Source organism: Vombatus ursinus, unplaced genomic scaffold (assembly GCF_900497805.2).
Source record: "Vombatus ursinus unplaced genomic scaffold, bare-nosed wombat genome assembly UNPS02014832.1, whole genome shotgun sequence".
Classification (NCBI taxonomy): domain Eukaryota; kingdom Metazoa; phylum Chordata; class Mammalia; order Diprotodontia; family Vombatidae; genus Vombatus; species Vombatus ursinus.
In genome coordinates this window covers 32,972,565-32,985,690 of record NW_020954610.1, presented here as the reverse complement: position 1 = coordinate 32,985,690, position 13,126 = coordinate 32,972,565, and the positions used below count along the sequence as shown (strand labels likewise).

The 13,126-nt window shown below is 34.9% G+C and overlaps 1 long non-coding RNA gene across 1 annotated transcript in view; it reads left to right on the top strand.

Moving 5' to 3' along the window:
- Positions 1 to 12,222: 12,222 nt before the first annotated feature.
- LOC114026037 overlaps positions 12,223 to 13,126 on the top strand; it is a 48,044-nt gene continuing 47,140 nt past the window's right edge. The window contains exon 1 of the long non-coding RNA XR_003567083.1: positions 12,223 to 12,334. This is a non-coding gene — a long non-coding RNA (uncharacterized LOC114026037). The remainder of the gene's footprint in view (positions 12,335 to 13,126) is intronic.

Genomic DNA, 13,126 nt, shown 5'->3' with positions numbered 1-13,126 from the left:
GGGATGTCACTTAGTTTCTTATTGTCCTATGCTACTTTCTAAGACTTTGAGTTTTGTTGAAATTGCTTGCTGAGCTACATTAGTAGGAGTTTCCATACTGGGAGTTCCCTATACTGATGGAATCATAGAGTCATAACCCTCTCCACAGCTTCCACTATCCTTCCAAATAAACAAAGTTCTTTCATAGGGACTGGAGAGAAAAGGACAGTTGTATATTATACTCTTCATTCAGGCAGCTTTATCATTTAATCAAAGAACACTATGTATTCAACTATAATTCAAAGCTAAGTGCAACAAACATTTAAATAAAAACATTTTTAAGCATTTAGATCACTTTACTAAGCACTGAGGGAAGTATACAGTTTGGAGAATACATAATCACTAGTCTTCAAAATGGACTGCTAGGATGCACAGTGCATAAAGTGCTGGACCTGGAGTCAGGAAGACTCATATTCCTGAGTTCAAATCTGTCCTCAGATACTTACTAGTTGTGTGACCTTGGGCACATCAACAGGATTCTGTTGGCCTCATTTTCCTCATCTGTAAAATGAGTTGGATAAGAAAATGGCAAATTACTGCAGTAATCTTTGCCAAGAAAACCCCAAAAGGGACCATGAAGGGTCAGACATGACTGAAAAATGATAACAACCACCACCTTCAATATAGTAGGGATAGTTGAAGATGTGGGGATATCTTTTAGCAAGTTATTATAATAGTCTAGGAGAGAAAGAATGAGGGCCTAAACTACTGGGTTTTTGTTTTGTTTTGTTTTTGCAATGGGAGGCATAGGAGGAAGGGGAGATGGATACAAAGAGATATTATGGAGGTAGAATCAGCAGGACTTAGTAGCCATTTGTGGCTTAATAGCCATGAGAGGGGGACTGCTACATTACGTGACTCCTATGTTATAAGCCTGAGCAATTGGGAGGATAGTGATGCCATTCAACAGAAATAGAGATGTTAGGAGGGGGGTAGCAGAGAAGGGCTGCATTAATATGTAATAGTATAGAAGGGAGGAAGAGAACATTAAAATTTTGCTAATAATAACTGCCACAAAATGGAATTCTGAATAAAAATTTGTCAGTCTTATAGTCATCCACATGGATTTAGTTAGCTATGAACTAATTAGAACTCATAATAACAACATAATAATGGAGTCTAATGTAGTCTAGGCCTGATAGATACTTCTTTTCTCATCTATTAATACCTACCTGCCCTAAAGCAGTAGATAACCATTTATGCTCGGGTTTATCTTCCTCTTTCATTGCTTTTAGTTTGATTTGCATTCTATTCCCTGTATCTGCTACTAATGTGCGGTATAAACTTCTGTAATTCATTTATTTTCTCTGGGCCTCCTTTTCCTCATCTGTCAAATGAATGAGTGGGCAGCTTGTTTCAGTGAACAGAGTGAATGCTTCGTTTGAAATCAAAGGACCTAAGTTCAAATCTAAACCCTACCATTTATTTATTTATTTTTTGGGGACCAGGCAATTGGGGTTAAGTTATTTGCCCAGGGTCACATAGCTAGTAAATGTCAAATGTCTGAGGCCATATTTGAACTCAGGTCCTCCTGACTCCAGGGCTGATACTCTATCCACTGTACCACCTAGCTGCCCCAATAGATGTAGGAAACCCATTTTTGAGGTAATTGGGGTTAAGTGATTCGCCCAGGGTCACATAGCTAGTAAGTGTCTGAGGCTGAATTTGACAGGTTCTCCTGAATCTAGGGCCAGTGCTCTATCTACTACACTACCTAGTTGCCCCTAACCTGCCAATTATTATCCATGTGACCTTGGTTGAGTCATTTTACTTCTCTAGGCCTCAGTTTCCTCATCTATAAAATGTGGGTATTGGACTAGATCAGAAATTTTTGACCTGGGGTCCACGGATAGATTTTAAAGAATTCATAAATTTTGATGGGGAAAAAATGAGATCTTTATTTCAACTAACCTCAAAATGAAATGTAGCATTTCCTTTAATCGTGAATGTAGGCAACAAACTGCAGTGATACTTTATCAGACTGCCAAAAGGATCAATGACACACACACACAAAATTAGAAATCCTTAGACTAGATGATCTCTATGTTCCAGCTATATATTTATGATTCTGTGAGAACTACATAATTTTGAGGTCCTTCTAGCTTTATGAGTCTGCAATTCCATGAATATATCAACTAATTTAAGGAATTGTGAGTAAAGTTACCTTTAATTTAATTAAGTTAATTCTCACCATTATCTAATTTTTTGTTTGTTCTTTTAAAGTACTAGGTGTTATTTTTTATATGTGTGAAAAACTTCAATTTTTTTGGGAGGGGGCCTAGGCAATGGGGTTAAGTGACTTGCCCACAGTCACACAGCTAGTAAGTGTTATGCTGAGGTCGGATTTGAACCCAGGTCTTCCTGACTCCAGGGCTGATTCTCTATCCACTGCTCCACCTAGTTGCCCCCCAGTTTTTTTAAATAAAATCTTTAAATGTTTCAAAAAGGTACTTTGATTAAATGCAAGAGAGTGGTATAAAGGTGAGGACAGTGATCTCAAAGAAAAGTTCCTATCATTAATAAGAGAGGAGTCCAAAGTTAAATACTGAAGCAGACAGAGGTTAAGTGACTTGACCATGGTTATACAACTAGTAAGTGTCTGAGGCCTGATTTGAATACATTAGTCATCCTTATCAAGCAAACAAAAAAAAATTACCAAAAGGAAAAAAATGTACAAGGTGAACTCACAATAGAAGTAAAAATAGAATAATTAGAAGTTGCCATACACATTTATACGCCAATAAAACTGAAATGTCAAAGAAAATTGATGAGCATGTCCAAAAGAACAAACCAAACAAGAAATACATATTTTAAACAATCCATTTTCATAAAAATAAATTGAGCAAACCATAAATGAATTTCTGGGGCAAGGTAGGGGACTAGGTTAGGTGGAAATGAATTCTAACAAACTTTTTTTTAAAAAAAGCAATTAACACCTGTGCCATAAAAAAACTAGTGTTAAAAATATGAAAATAGTTTAAAAAGACAGAATAATACAATAAAGAAAAGATGATTATTGAAGCATTTTAAAAAAAATACACAGGAGAAAAAAGACTAAAAAGAATAAAAGACAAGCAGCAGATCTGAAAGTTACAAGCTGAATTAATCATATATTTTAATTTAATTTTATTTAATTTTACTTTTTGGTTAGGCAATGGGGTTAAGTGACTTGACCAGGGTCACACAGCTAGTAAGAGTTATGTGTCTAAGGCCAGATTTTAACTCAGGTTCTCCTGAAACCAGGGCCGGTGCTCTATCCACCATGCTACTTAGCTGCCTCCATTACATATTTTAAAAGAAAAGTCAGCTTTACATAATATAGATTATAGTTGCATGTAAAATCTTTTTATGTTGTACTACAAATATAAAAATTCACATTTTATTGGTGTTTGCTAAGGTCAGAATAAAAAATAAAATTTTCAGAAATGGAGGCAGAAAGTTCTGTAGCAAACTCCTTTTACGTGACAAATATGATCCTGATACCCGAAAGAGGGGACAACAGAGAAATTATAGTCAAATCATACTAAGGAATATTGATGCAAAAATTATGTATAATTATTTTAAGGGAACCACAGAAATATATCCAGAAAACAATTGGTTAGTTTATTCATAACAAGGATGCAAGGATGAAAAAAATATAACATAATTAAACATCAAAGCTAGCTAAAAACACACGCTTCAATAGATTCAGAAAAAAAGCCTTTGACAAAATTTAGCACTCAATTATGCTAAAAGCAAAAACATAGCAGGATCCTTTAATTTAATCAAAAGTATGTATTTAAAATCAAAAGCTAACATTTTTTATCATGGAGAAACACTAGAAGCTTTCCTAGTATAAATGGGGGTACAGCAAGAGATAGCCCTTTCCCTACCATTATTTGATAGAATTTTAGCTATTCCAGCTATTGCAATAAAACAAAAAAAAAGTAAAGTATAAAGACCCCCCCAAAGAGGAAACAAAGCTATCCCTCTTTGCAGAAGGATGACATAATGGCATAGTTGGAAAACCTTAGTGAATCAGGAAAGAAATCAATTGCCACAATTAGATGAATACTAATTGGTAATGTTGGAGGATACAACAAATTCACAAAAATCATCATTTTTATACAGTACTAACAAAACTCAGGAAGAAAAAATGAGAAATTCCACTCCAAGTGACTATAAAATGCACAAAATACTCGGGAATTAACTTAACAAGATGGATACAAGATTTGTATAAATACAAAAACATATTTTATAAAAATAAAAAGAAGCTTAAATATTTAGAGAAATATTCACTGTATATGCTTGAGTCAAGCCAATATAGTAAAAATGATGATACTACTAAAATTAATTTACAAATTTACTATGATACCAATCAGATTACAGAAGAAATTCTTTCTAGAATTTAGAGAAAATAAAGTAACATAGATACCATGCTTTGCAAACCTTAAAGTGCTATATAAATTATTATCATTATTATTTTTATTATTAACTCTACTGCTGGATATATATGCCAAGGATGTCAAAGACAAAAACAAATGTCTGATAATTATTAGAATATTCATAAGAAACAGCTGGTGGCATAGCAGATACAGTTCTGGCCTAGCAGTCAGAAACATTTGAATTAAAATCATATATATATATATATATATGTATGTATGTATATGTGCACATATATATCACATATTTAGTGTTTTTATTTCATTTAATATATCATTTCATATTTTTACATTCTTTCTGAAATTCATGTTGATACCTTTTCACATCAAATTCATTTCAAACTTTACCTCCAGATTGAATCTTCCCCTGTGATAAAGAAAAATAATCAATCTACATACACATAATACATATTCATATATTTATATATATTTATCTCTATCTACATAATCTCTATCTCCATCTTCTAGATAACCTATAGCTATATCTATCTACATTGATATCTATATCTAGCAATATCATTTCACTACAGACCTGTATCCTTCTTGATATGATGAAGACCAGTCTTCATCCTTCTTGAATTATCTGTTGCATTTGATATAGTTGAACACTCTCTTCCTTGTTTCCTTCCTATTTATTTATTTGCTTAACCACTTCTTCTCAGTCTCCTTTGCTTATTCATCACCCAGGTCATGTCCCCTAACTATAGATATTCCCCAAGTCTCTGTCCTAGGCCCCTTACTCTTCTCTCTGTAAGCTTTCTGTCTTGCTGACCTCATCAGTTCTTATGGATCTAATGATCATTTCTATGTTGATGACTCCTTTAGACCCACATAGCTTTATTGCTGCTTCTCATTAAAATATTATTCATATTTATGAGTATATTTTTATTATTTTGAAAATATAGAAATGATATTTTAGGATTTTATTTGAAGATTTGTTTGATATTTGATTCATTAATATTTGCTGAAAGTGTTATTTTTTAAAGAGTAAAAGGTATTAGTCTCTTTCTTCTTGGAGTTTTTTTTTATCTCAATCAATTTGGAAACTGATATAGTTAGGATATATATCTACCTGATCCAATCTAATCCTCTCTTACCAGAAGTAGGCTCTGAGTACTAAACCATTACTCTCACTAGTCTCCCTTTGGAGATCATGCTACTTTTGTCTTCTATTCATTTTAAACACAATAAAAAAATTTTTTGGTGGCCATCTTACCAGATAAATCCTTTTGTCTTCCACCCATTTAAAATTATGACAAAAACCAGTCTTTATGAAAAAAATATTTTATTATAATTTTTTAAAAGGTGAAAAACAAAGGGTTTATTTGATAGGGTAGTCAGCAAAGGGAGAACTGACAAGTATAATAGTTGGGAGTTCTGATCTTAGTTCTGGTAGGAGAGCATTAGATTGGATTGAGTAGAATTGTTGATCCAACAAAGATTCCTGCAAAGCTGACGTGTGTTCTTTAGCTGAGGGTTTTTATCAAGAATATTGTAAACATAGTAACTCCTTCCAACAACTCCCCATGCCATCCCTAATGAATGATAAAGAGGACTCCATGATGTCTTAAAACCATAATAGAACAATTAGTTTTGTGCTATTTCCTCCTTGAAACACTCCATTTATAATTTGTTTAATATATTTTCAATGTAAAAGTCAACATATACATACATGTTTATGTATATATGCACACATATACACAAATGTGCATATGTATGTGTGCATATATGTATATATTAATAGATTCCCTTTTCAGCCCAATAATGTGCTATCATTATTTTTACCATACTTACAATTTGAAGGGCAGCATACCATCTATAGTGGATAGAGAAATAGCCTTAGAGTCAGGAAGACCTGAATTCAAGTCCTGCCCCTGACACATACTGTCTGAGTTACATCTGAGTGAGTTACCACTCACTTAATACCTCAGTGATTCAGGTAACTCTCAAAGATGATAAATAGTAGAGCAAATTCCAGTTTGACTTAGAGAGTTTGTTATGCCAATAAAATAATTCCAGTTCTCCCTTCATACAAACTATGGCTTGATTAAAAATAATAAAACCTTTCAATTCAATCCAACAAACTTCCTATAATGCCTACTATGTGCATTTTTTGGAGTCACCTAATTATATTAAGCTCGCTGTAGTAAGTCTGAAGCAAAACAATGAAGAAGGACCTAAAGTAATATATACATATGCAAATATGTATGTGGATGCACTTATTTACAAGTATGTATACACACACAAATATATATACGTATGTATGTGTATATATATATATATATATATATATTTGGAGTTTGCTTTTTAAAAAAGGATCAAGCCCATTCCTTCACCTTTTGGCCATTCCATTTCTACAAGTACAGTATAATTTGAATTCAGTGACCCTATTTACTAAGTTCAACTTCGAATTGTTCTCGGAATTTGACTTTGGAATGAAACTATTAAGATTTTTTAAAACCTTAGTTTACTAATTGATATTGTTACATTTAACCTGATAGCTGTATATTTAATTGTGTTTGAACTCCTGGGTTTTCATTGCTATTCCCATCCTCTGTCCTCTTTATAAATTTTTCTGATATGAGAAGAAATCAGGATATTAATCTCTTTTTGTCAATATGTCTTTGCAGTGCAGACAGACCTTTAAAGTATTTTGTATTAATCCCTGAAGTGAGAGACTACATAAACAACAGGTACGACTTAAGGGTCCTAACATAGATAGAGAAGAGACTTTGGCAGTTAAAGAAGTAAGCCATTGTAACCAATGTTCAGACCTGACAAGGTTCAAACTCATCTCTTTTTGCTTCTCCTTTGCTCATATTTCTAAAACTATTAATATCCTTTGATCACTTATCTTTTGGGGAATGGCTCTTGGTCTTAGATATTTCTGTTAAATTCTTATTTACCTAGGATATCAGGCTTTTGTAGGTGATAGGGTTTGGCTTATTTCATTTGTAAAGGTAATACGCAGATGAAGAAATGCCTTCTGTCATGTAGGTTAACACCTCTGCACTTTATAGTCTTATGTAGCTGCCCAGAGCATTGAGAGGTTAAGTAACTTGCCCAGGGTCGCACAGCTAGTATGTGTCAGAAGAAGGGTTTGAACCCATGTCTTCATTGCTCCAAATCCAGCACTCTGGAAAAAATTTTCTCCAAGTAACACTTTCTCTTTTTATTCTAACTGCACTGGTTTTTTGTTTTTGTTTTTTGATTAAAAATCTTTTTAATTTTATTTAATTGAAATCTTTATTATTATTATTTTCTTAATGATCACCTCTGTTCCCTATTTGATTAAGAATGTTTCTCCAGGTATACTTGTATAAGTCACCTTTTTCCATTTGCCTCTAATTTTTTTTTATGATTTGATTTTTTATATTTAAGTTGCTTATCTGTTTTGAAGATATTGTGGCATATGGTGGTAAGAGGACAGTGTAAACTTGCTTTTTGTCAAACAACTTTCCAGTTTTCAGAACAGGGAGTTGTTTATGCTCTTTGGTTTATCAAACAGCGGACTACCATGTTTGATTCTTTCTAGGGCTTACTTGGCCTATTATACTGAAATAGTTTTCTTTCCTTTTTTTAATCAATAACAATTTTGATAATCACTGATTTATATTATATTGACCTCAGCTCCAAAAGATAATAGATTGTTGGTGATTGATGTGGACTAAGGAGAATATGCAAAAGTGACTTCAGTTTCTTCATTGGGAAATGAGATGGCTGAATTAATTATCTCTAAGATGGCTTCTAGATTGGACTATACTTGACTTTGTTTAGAACTCCCTTACTTAAATAGGAGCAGAGGGACAGACAGTGCTATTCAGAGTAGAGAGAAGGTAAAGAATAAAATAAAAGGTAAAGAAAAAAGGGAGGAAAAGTGGATGAGTTCTATTCTGGATAGCATGGCCCATTTACAAAAATCACCAGGCTATAACTTTCTCACCTGTATCATGCACAAAGGAATATTAACAATGACTGAAAAAAAAACCAACATTAAAAAGGAACTAAACCTCAGGGAAGGTCAAACACATTAGCACAATTTTGTTTCAGAGTTAATTTTTAAATTCTCCCTTTTGTGTCTAGAGGAATGTGTTTCTCTGAAGAGGAAAAGAAAGTCCATTCCTGTGCTTAAATGAGAGAATTTAACCAGGAAAAGAGAAGTCTGAAATCATGCTTTAAAGTAAAGCCAGAGGATGTAAAATATCTTAATTAGAACAAAAAAAAAAAGCACCAATTCACAGGGATAGGAGAATATTTTGCTTAACTTGAAAGCCTGTGAGAGAGGTAGGGAAACAGACTTCCTGGATCTCCTAGGTACACAAGTAAATAAATCATTAACAGCACCCAAATGATTTTAACCTTACAATGGCCAGGGTTTCTATAGCCTGTACTTTTATTGCTTTAACTCAGAATTCTCCCTGTCGTGCCACTTGATTCTCTCCTTTTTCACAGCATCCAAATTGACCAAGGAGTTATCAAGAGATGAAGGATATGTGCTCTCTCTCTTTCTCTCTCTGAGACAAAGAGAAACAAAGAAAGAGACAGAGAAAGACAGAGACAGACAGACAGGAGACAGAGAAGAAAAAGAGAGAGAAGAAATACAGAGAGATAGAGAGACACAGAGAAACAGAGAGACAAAGACAGAGAGAAATTATGATATAAATTGTATGAAAGTCTTTTTTGTTTGAGTCTTTCTCTGTTCTTTGTCCCTCAAGTCCACCATGTATGGAATTACTTATAGGGTAGCCTTGGGGGAAAGAGATTCACTACATGGATGACAAATCTGCTTTATTGTATAACTGAATATATGGGGAAGGGGGGAGGAGGTTAGGAGGATAGGGGACAGAGACACATGGGGGAGAGAGAGAGAGAGAGAGAGAGAGAGAGAGAGAGAGAGAGAGAGAGAGAGAGAGAGAGAGAGAGAGAGAGAGAGAGAAGGACAGAGAGAGAGAGAGAGAGAGAAGGACAGAGATAGATAAGAGAGAAAGGAAAGGATAAGGTAGGAAGGAATAGGTAAAGGAAGAGAGGGAGGGAAAAGGAGAGGGAGAGGATCTATTTCTCTTTCTTCCCAAGCAATGCTATCTTCATCTGGCAGCTGTCAGCATGGAGAGGTGGATGCATCTGCCTTGAGAGTACTAAATCTACATCAGCTGAATATCCAATTCGAACTAGGAAACACTTGCTTTAGTTCTACAATCTCAATAGGGCTTTTCTTCTCTCTCTTCATCATACTGGAGCAATTCCCACTTTGAGGGCTGAAACTCCCCACTCTTCAGTATTCAGTCATATTCTTTTCAGAAGCCTCATAACAGCAATAGCTCTGGTGACCTTCTTGGGTTTTAGACCACTTCCCTAATGTTTTTTTTTTTTTTTTTTTTAAGAATCTATACTAGTTAGAAAATAGATAGTATAGTGATGTCGCTATGCTATGAAAGCTTTCTATTTTTTCTCCCTACCCATTTCTAGGTATATATTTATTAAAATTTTCTATATTTCCAAAAGTTTCTATCTTCTACATCAGATATTTATTTGATTACACCCTAGGGTCTATTATTTTTGTGTTTTAATGACAACTATAAACCTAATAAGTATATAACTTGACATATCTCTCTCTGTCTCTCATTTTAAATAACCTTTAACCATCCTAGTCACTTTCTTCTGGTTGCTTTTCAGTTTGCCAATGTACGGCCTACAATGTGGCACTAAGAATTGAGTATAGTACTTCAGATATGATCTGAACAGGACAGAGTCCAACAAGAATATCATCTCCCTTGTCAATCCAATTCACTTCACTTATTTCAACAAACATAGTCTTGAGCATTATGCCTTTATTAATCCAGAATAAGGTCGTTAGCTTTTTTGACTGACGTGCAAAACTGTCTACTCATATAGTCCCCCCTGGAAAATTTTCAGATAAGCTATTATTCATCTGAGCCTCTTTTAACTTTTATTTGTGAGTTTGATTTCATTTGAACCAAAATCTTACAATTATTATTTTTTTTTATCAGAAATTAAATGTGAACTCAGAGACACATAAAACCAGAAAACCCACCAAGGCAAAACATTCAAACACACAAAACAATAATGAAATTACAGTGTAAACCAAGATGGAAATCTTATAGTCAAATAACTGATAAATTTGTGGTCAAAATGACTTTCTGGTGTCTCTCTATACAAGTAAGCCTGCCTTGATGGAACTTACTAGTTGCTAACTAGTTATTTAAGTAAACTGATTAGTCAGTCCTGTCAAAATTAGTGAACCAGTTTATGTGTCAACAAACATGTATATGATGCTTTTATCATGTTTCTGAGACGTAAGCTTTAAAATGTAATTAAAATACTAGGTAGTCCAGAATCAAGAATTCTAATTGGGTATAGGTTTTCCAGACTCACTCAAGTTCCCTGGACACTTATGGCAATGATTTCATAGAGCTTTCATATTTATGCCTTTTCTGAAAGGCAAATAGGTTACAGTTCACTGAACCAAATAGTTTTACTACTGTATATTATGCTGACTTAATCCTCAATGGCCTTTAGGAGGAAGGTTATTCAGTACATCAAGTAAGCAAAGAAGGGTGGGGAATAGTGCTGATGGTAGAGAGGAAATAAGGAATAACAAAGGGAAGAAATATAATTTTGTCAGCCTATCTATTGTCAGTATTACATTATGTTTCATACCACTAGTGATGGTAGAAATACCGTTGTTCAGTAGCCACAAAACTTGACTTTACACCATGATCTTTGAAAGGAATTGGATGATTCGTGGCCTGTTAGTGATATAGAGGGAATCTTTGATTTTGTTTCAATAGGCTGATCAATCAATCAATCAAGCATTAATTGAATGATTGTTTGTGTCTGTCACTGTACTAAATATTAGGGATGCAAAGACAGAAATGCAATTGTCCCTGCCCCCAAAAGCTTACAAGATAACTAAGTGAGGCAACATGTACCTATATAGGTTCACACTAAATAGATAGAAGGTGATTGGAAGGGAAAGGACATAACAGATAGAAGGAATAGCAGAAACCTCTTTCATGTAGAAGGTAGTACCTGAGCAGAACTGAGGAGGAAATTAGGGATTCTGAGAAACAGAAGTGAGGATATTTTGTTTTATAAGCACGAGGTTCATCTAAAGGGAGAAACGTGCATTAGGAACAATAAGAACTTCAGTCTGGTTGGGCCACAGAGTTTGGGAAGGAGATTCTTATGCAATAAAGCTGGAAAGATAATTGTAGCCAGGTTGTCATGGACTTTAAATGCTAAAAATAGTAGTTTATATTAGTTACTCGAGGTCATAGGGAGTCGCTGGAGTTTGTTGAGCAGTAGAGCAACATGATTAGACTTGCACTTTAGAAAAATAAGTTTGTCAGCTATGTGAAGACTGGATTGTAGAGGGAAGGGCCTTGAGGCAAGAAAATCAGTCAGGAAACTACTGCAATACTCTAGATCAGGCCTGCACAACATACGGCCCTCTGGCCACTCATAGACTGCCAAAGGATTTTGGTTGGCCTGCAAAAAATGTAGAAGATATAAAAGAAAGTAAAGATTCAATGAGTGCTTTGTCCATGCCCTCTTCACCCACCTTCCACTAGTCACTCTCATGCCCCCACTAGTCACTATCATATGTCACGTAACTTGAGGGTGGGTTGCCACTGCACACTCTCTCCTGTTTGTCATGTGACCTGCAGCAACCAACCATCATCGGTCTGTCTCTAGTGTGAGAAGAGTAAGAGTCGTATCTTTTTGCTGTGTTTTCAGTTAACAGGAACAAAGTGAGTGCAGCCATGCGTCATGCAACAACAGGAAGGTTTCCTCCTCTCTCTCGCTGCGTAGCTCCCCTCCAAGTTACAGGAGTGTCTGGTACTCTCTCCAAGGTAAGAAACTCAATTCAGTATTTCTTTGTATGTGAGGAGTTGCTGCTGAGATTTTTTGGTGCTGACATTAAAGTTTTTGGGGTGACTTTGTAAAATGGGTGATAAAAAGACACCGAAGATCAAATCAGAATATAAAGTGTTTAATCTGTAGTGGACAAATAGATACTTGTTTATTTATATGAGAGATAAAATATTGTGCCTTGTTTGCCAAGGAGTAATAGCCATGATGGTTTATTTCTTTTTTTTTTTTTTTTGGCAATTGGGGTTAAGTGACTTGCCCAGGGCCACATAGTTAGTAAGTGTCAAGTGTTGATCTGAGGCCAGATTTGAACTCATGTCCTCCTGACTTCAGGGCCAGTGCTCTATCCACTGCATCACCTAGCTGCTCCCAGTAATAGCCATTCTGAAGGAGTACAATCTTCATCGTCATTTCAAATCAAAACATCCTGACTTAAGCAAATTGGACACCAATGAAAAACAAATTAAAGCATCCAAATTGTTGAAAAATCTCAGTAGGGAACAACAGCTTTTCAAGAAGGTAAACTTAGGAGGTGTGGGGTAGAACCAACATGGTGTAATAAAAGCAGTGACTTGCTTGAGCTCTCCCCCAAACCCCTCCAAATACCTGTAAAAAATGGCTCTAAATAAATTCTAGAGCAGCAGAATCCATAAAAAGACAAAGTGAAACAAATTTCCAGCTCAAGACAACCTGGATAGTTGGCTGGGAGAGGAGAACAGTTTAGTGTGTGACACATAGGCAAAGACCAGGTATCAGCTAACCTTGAGTAGGCC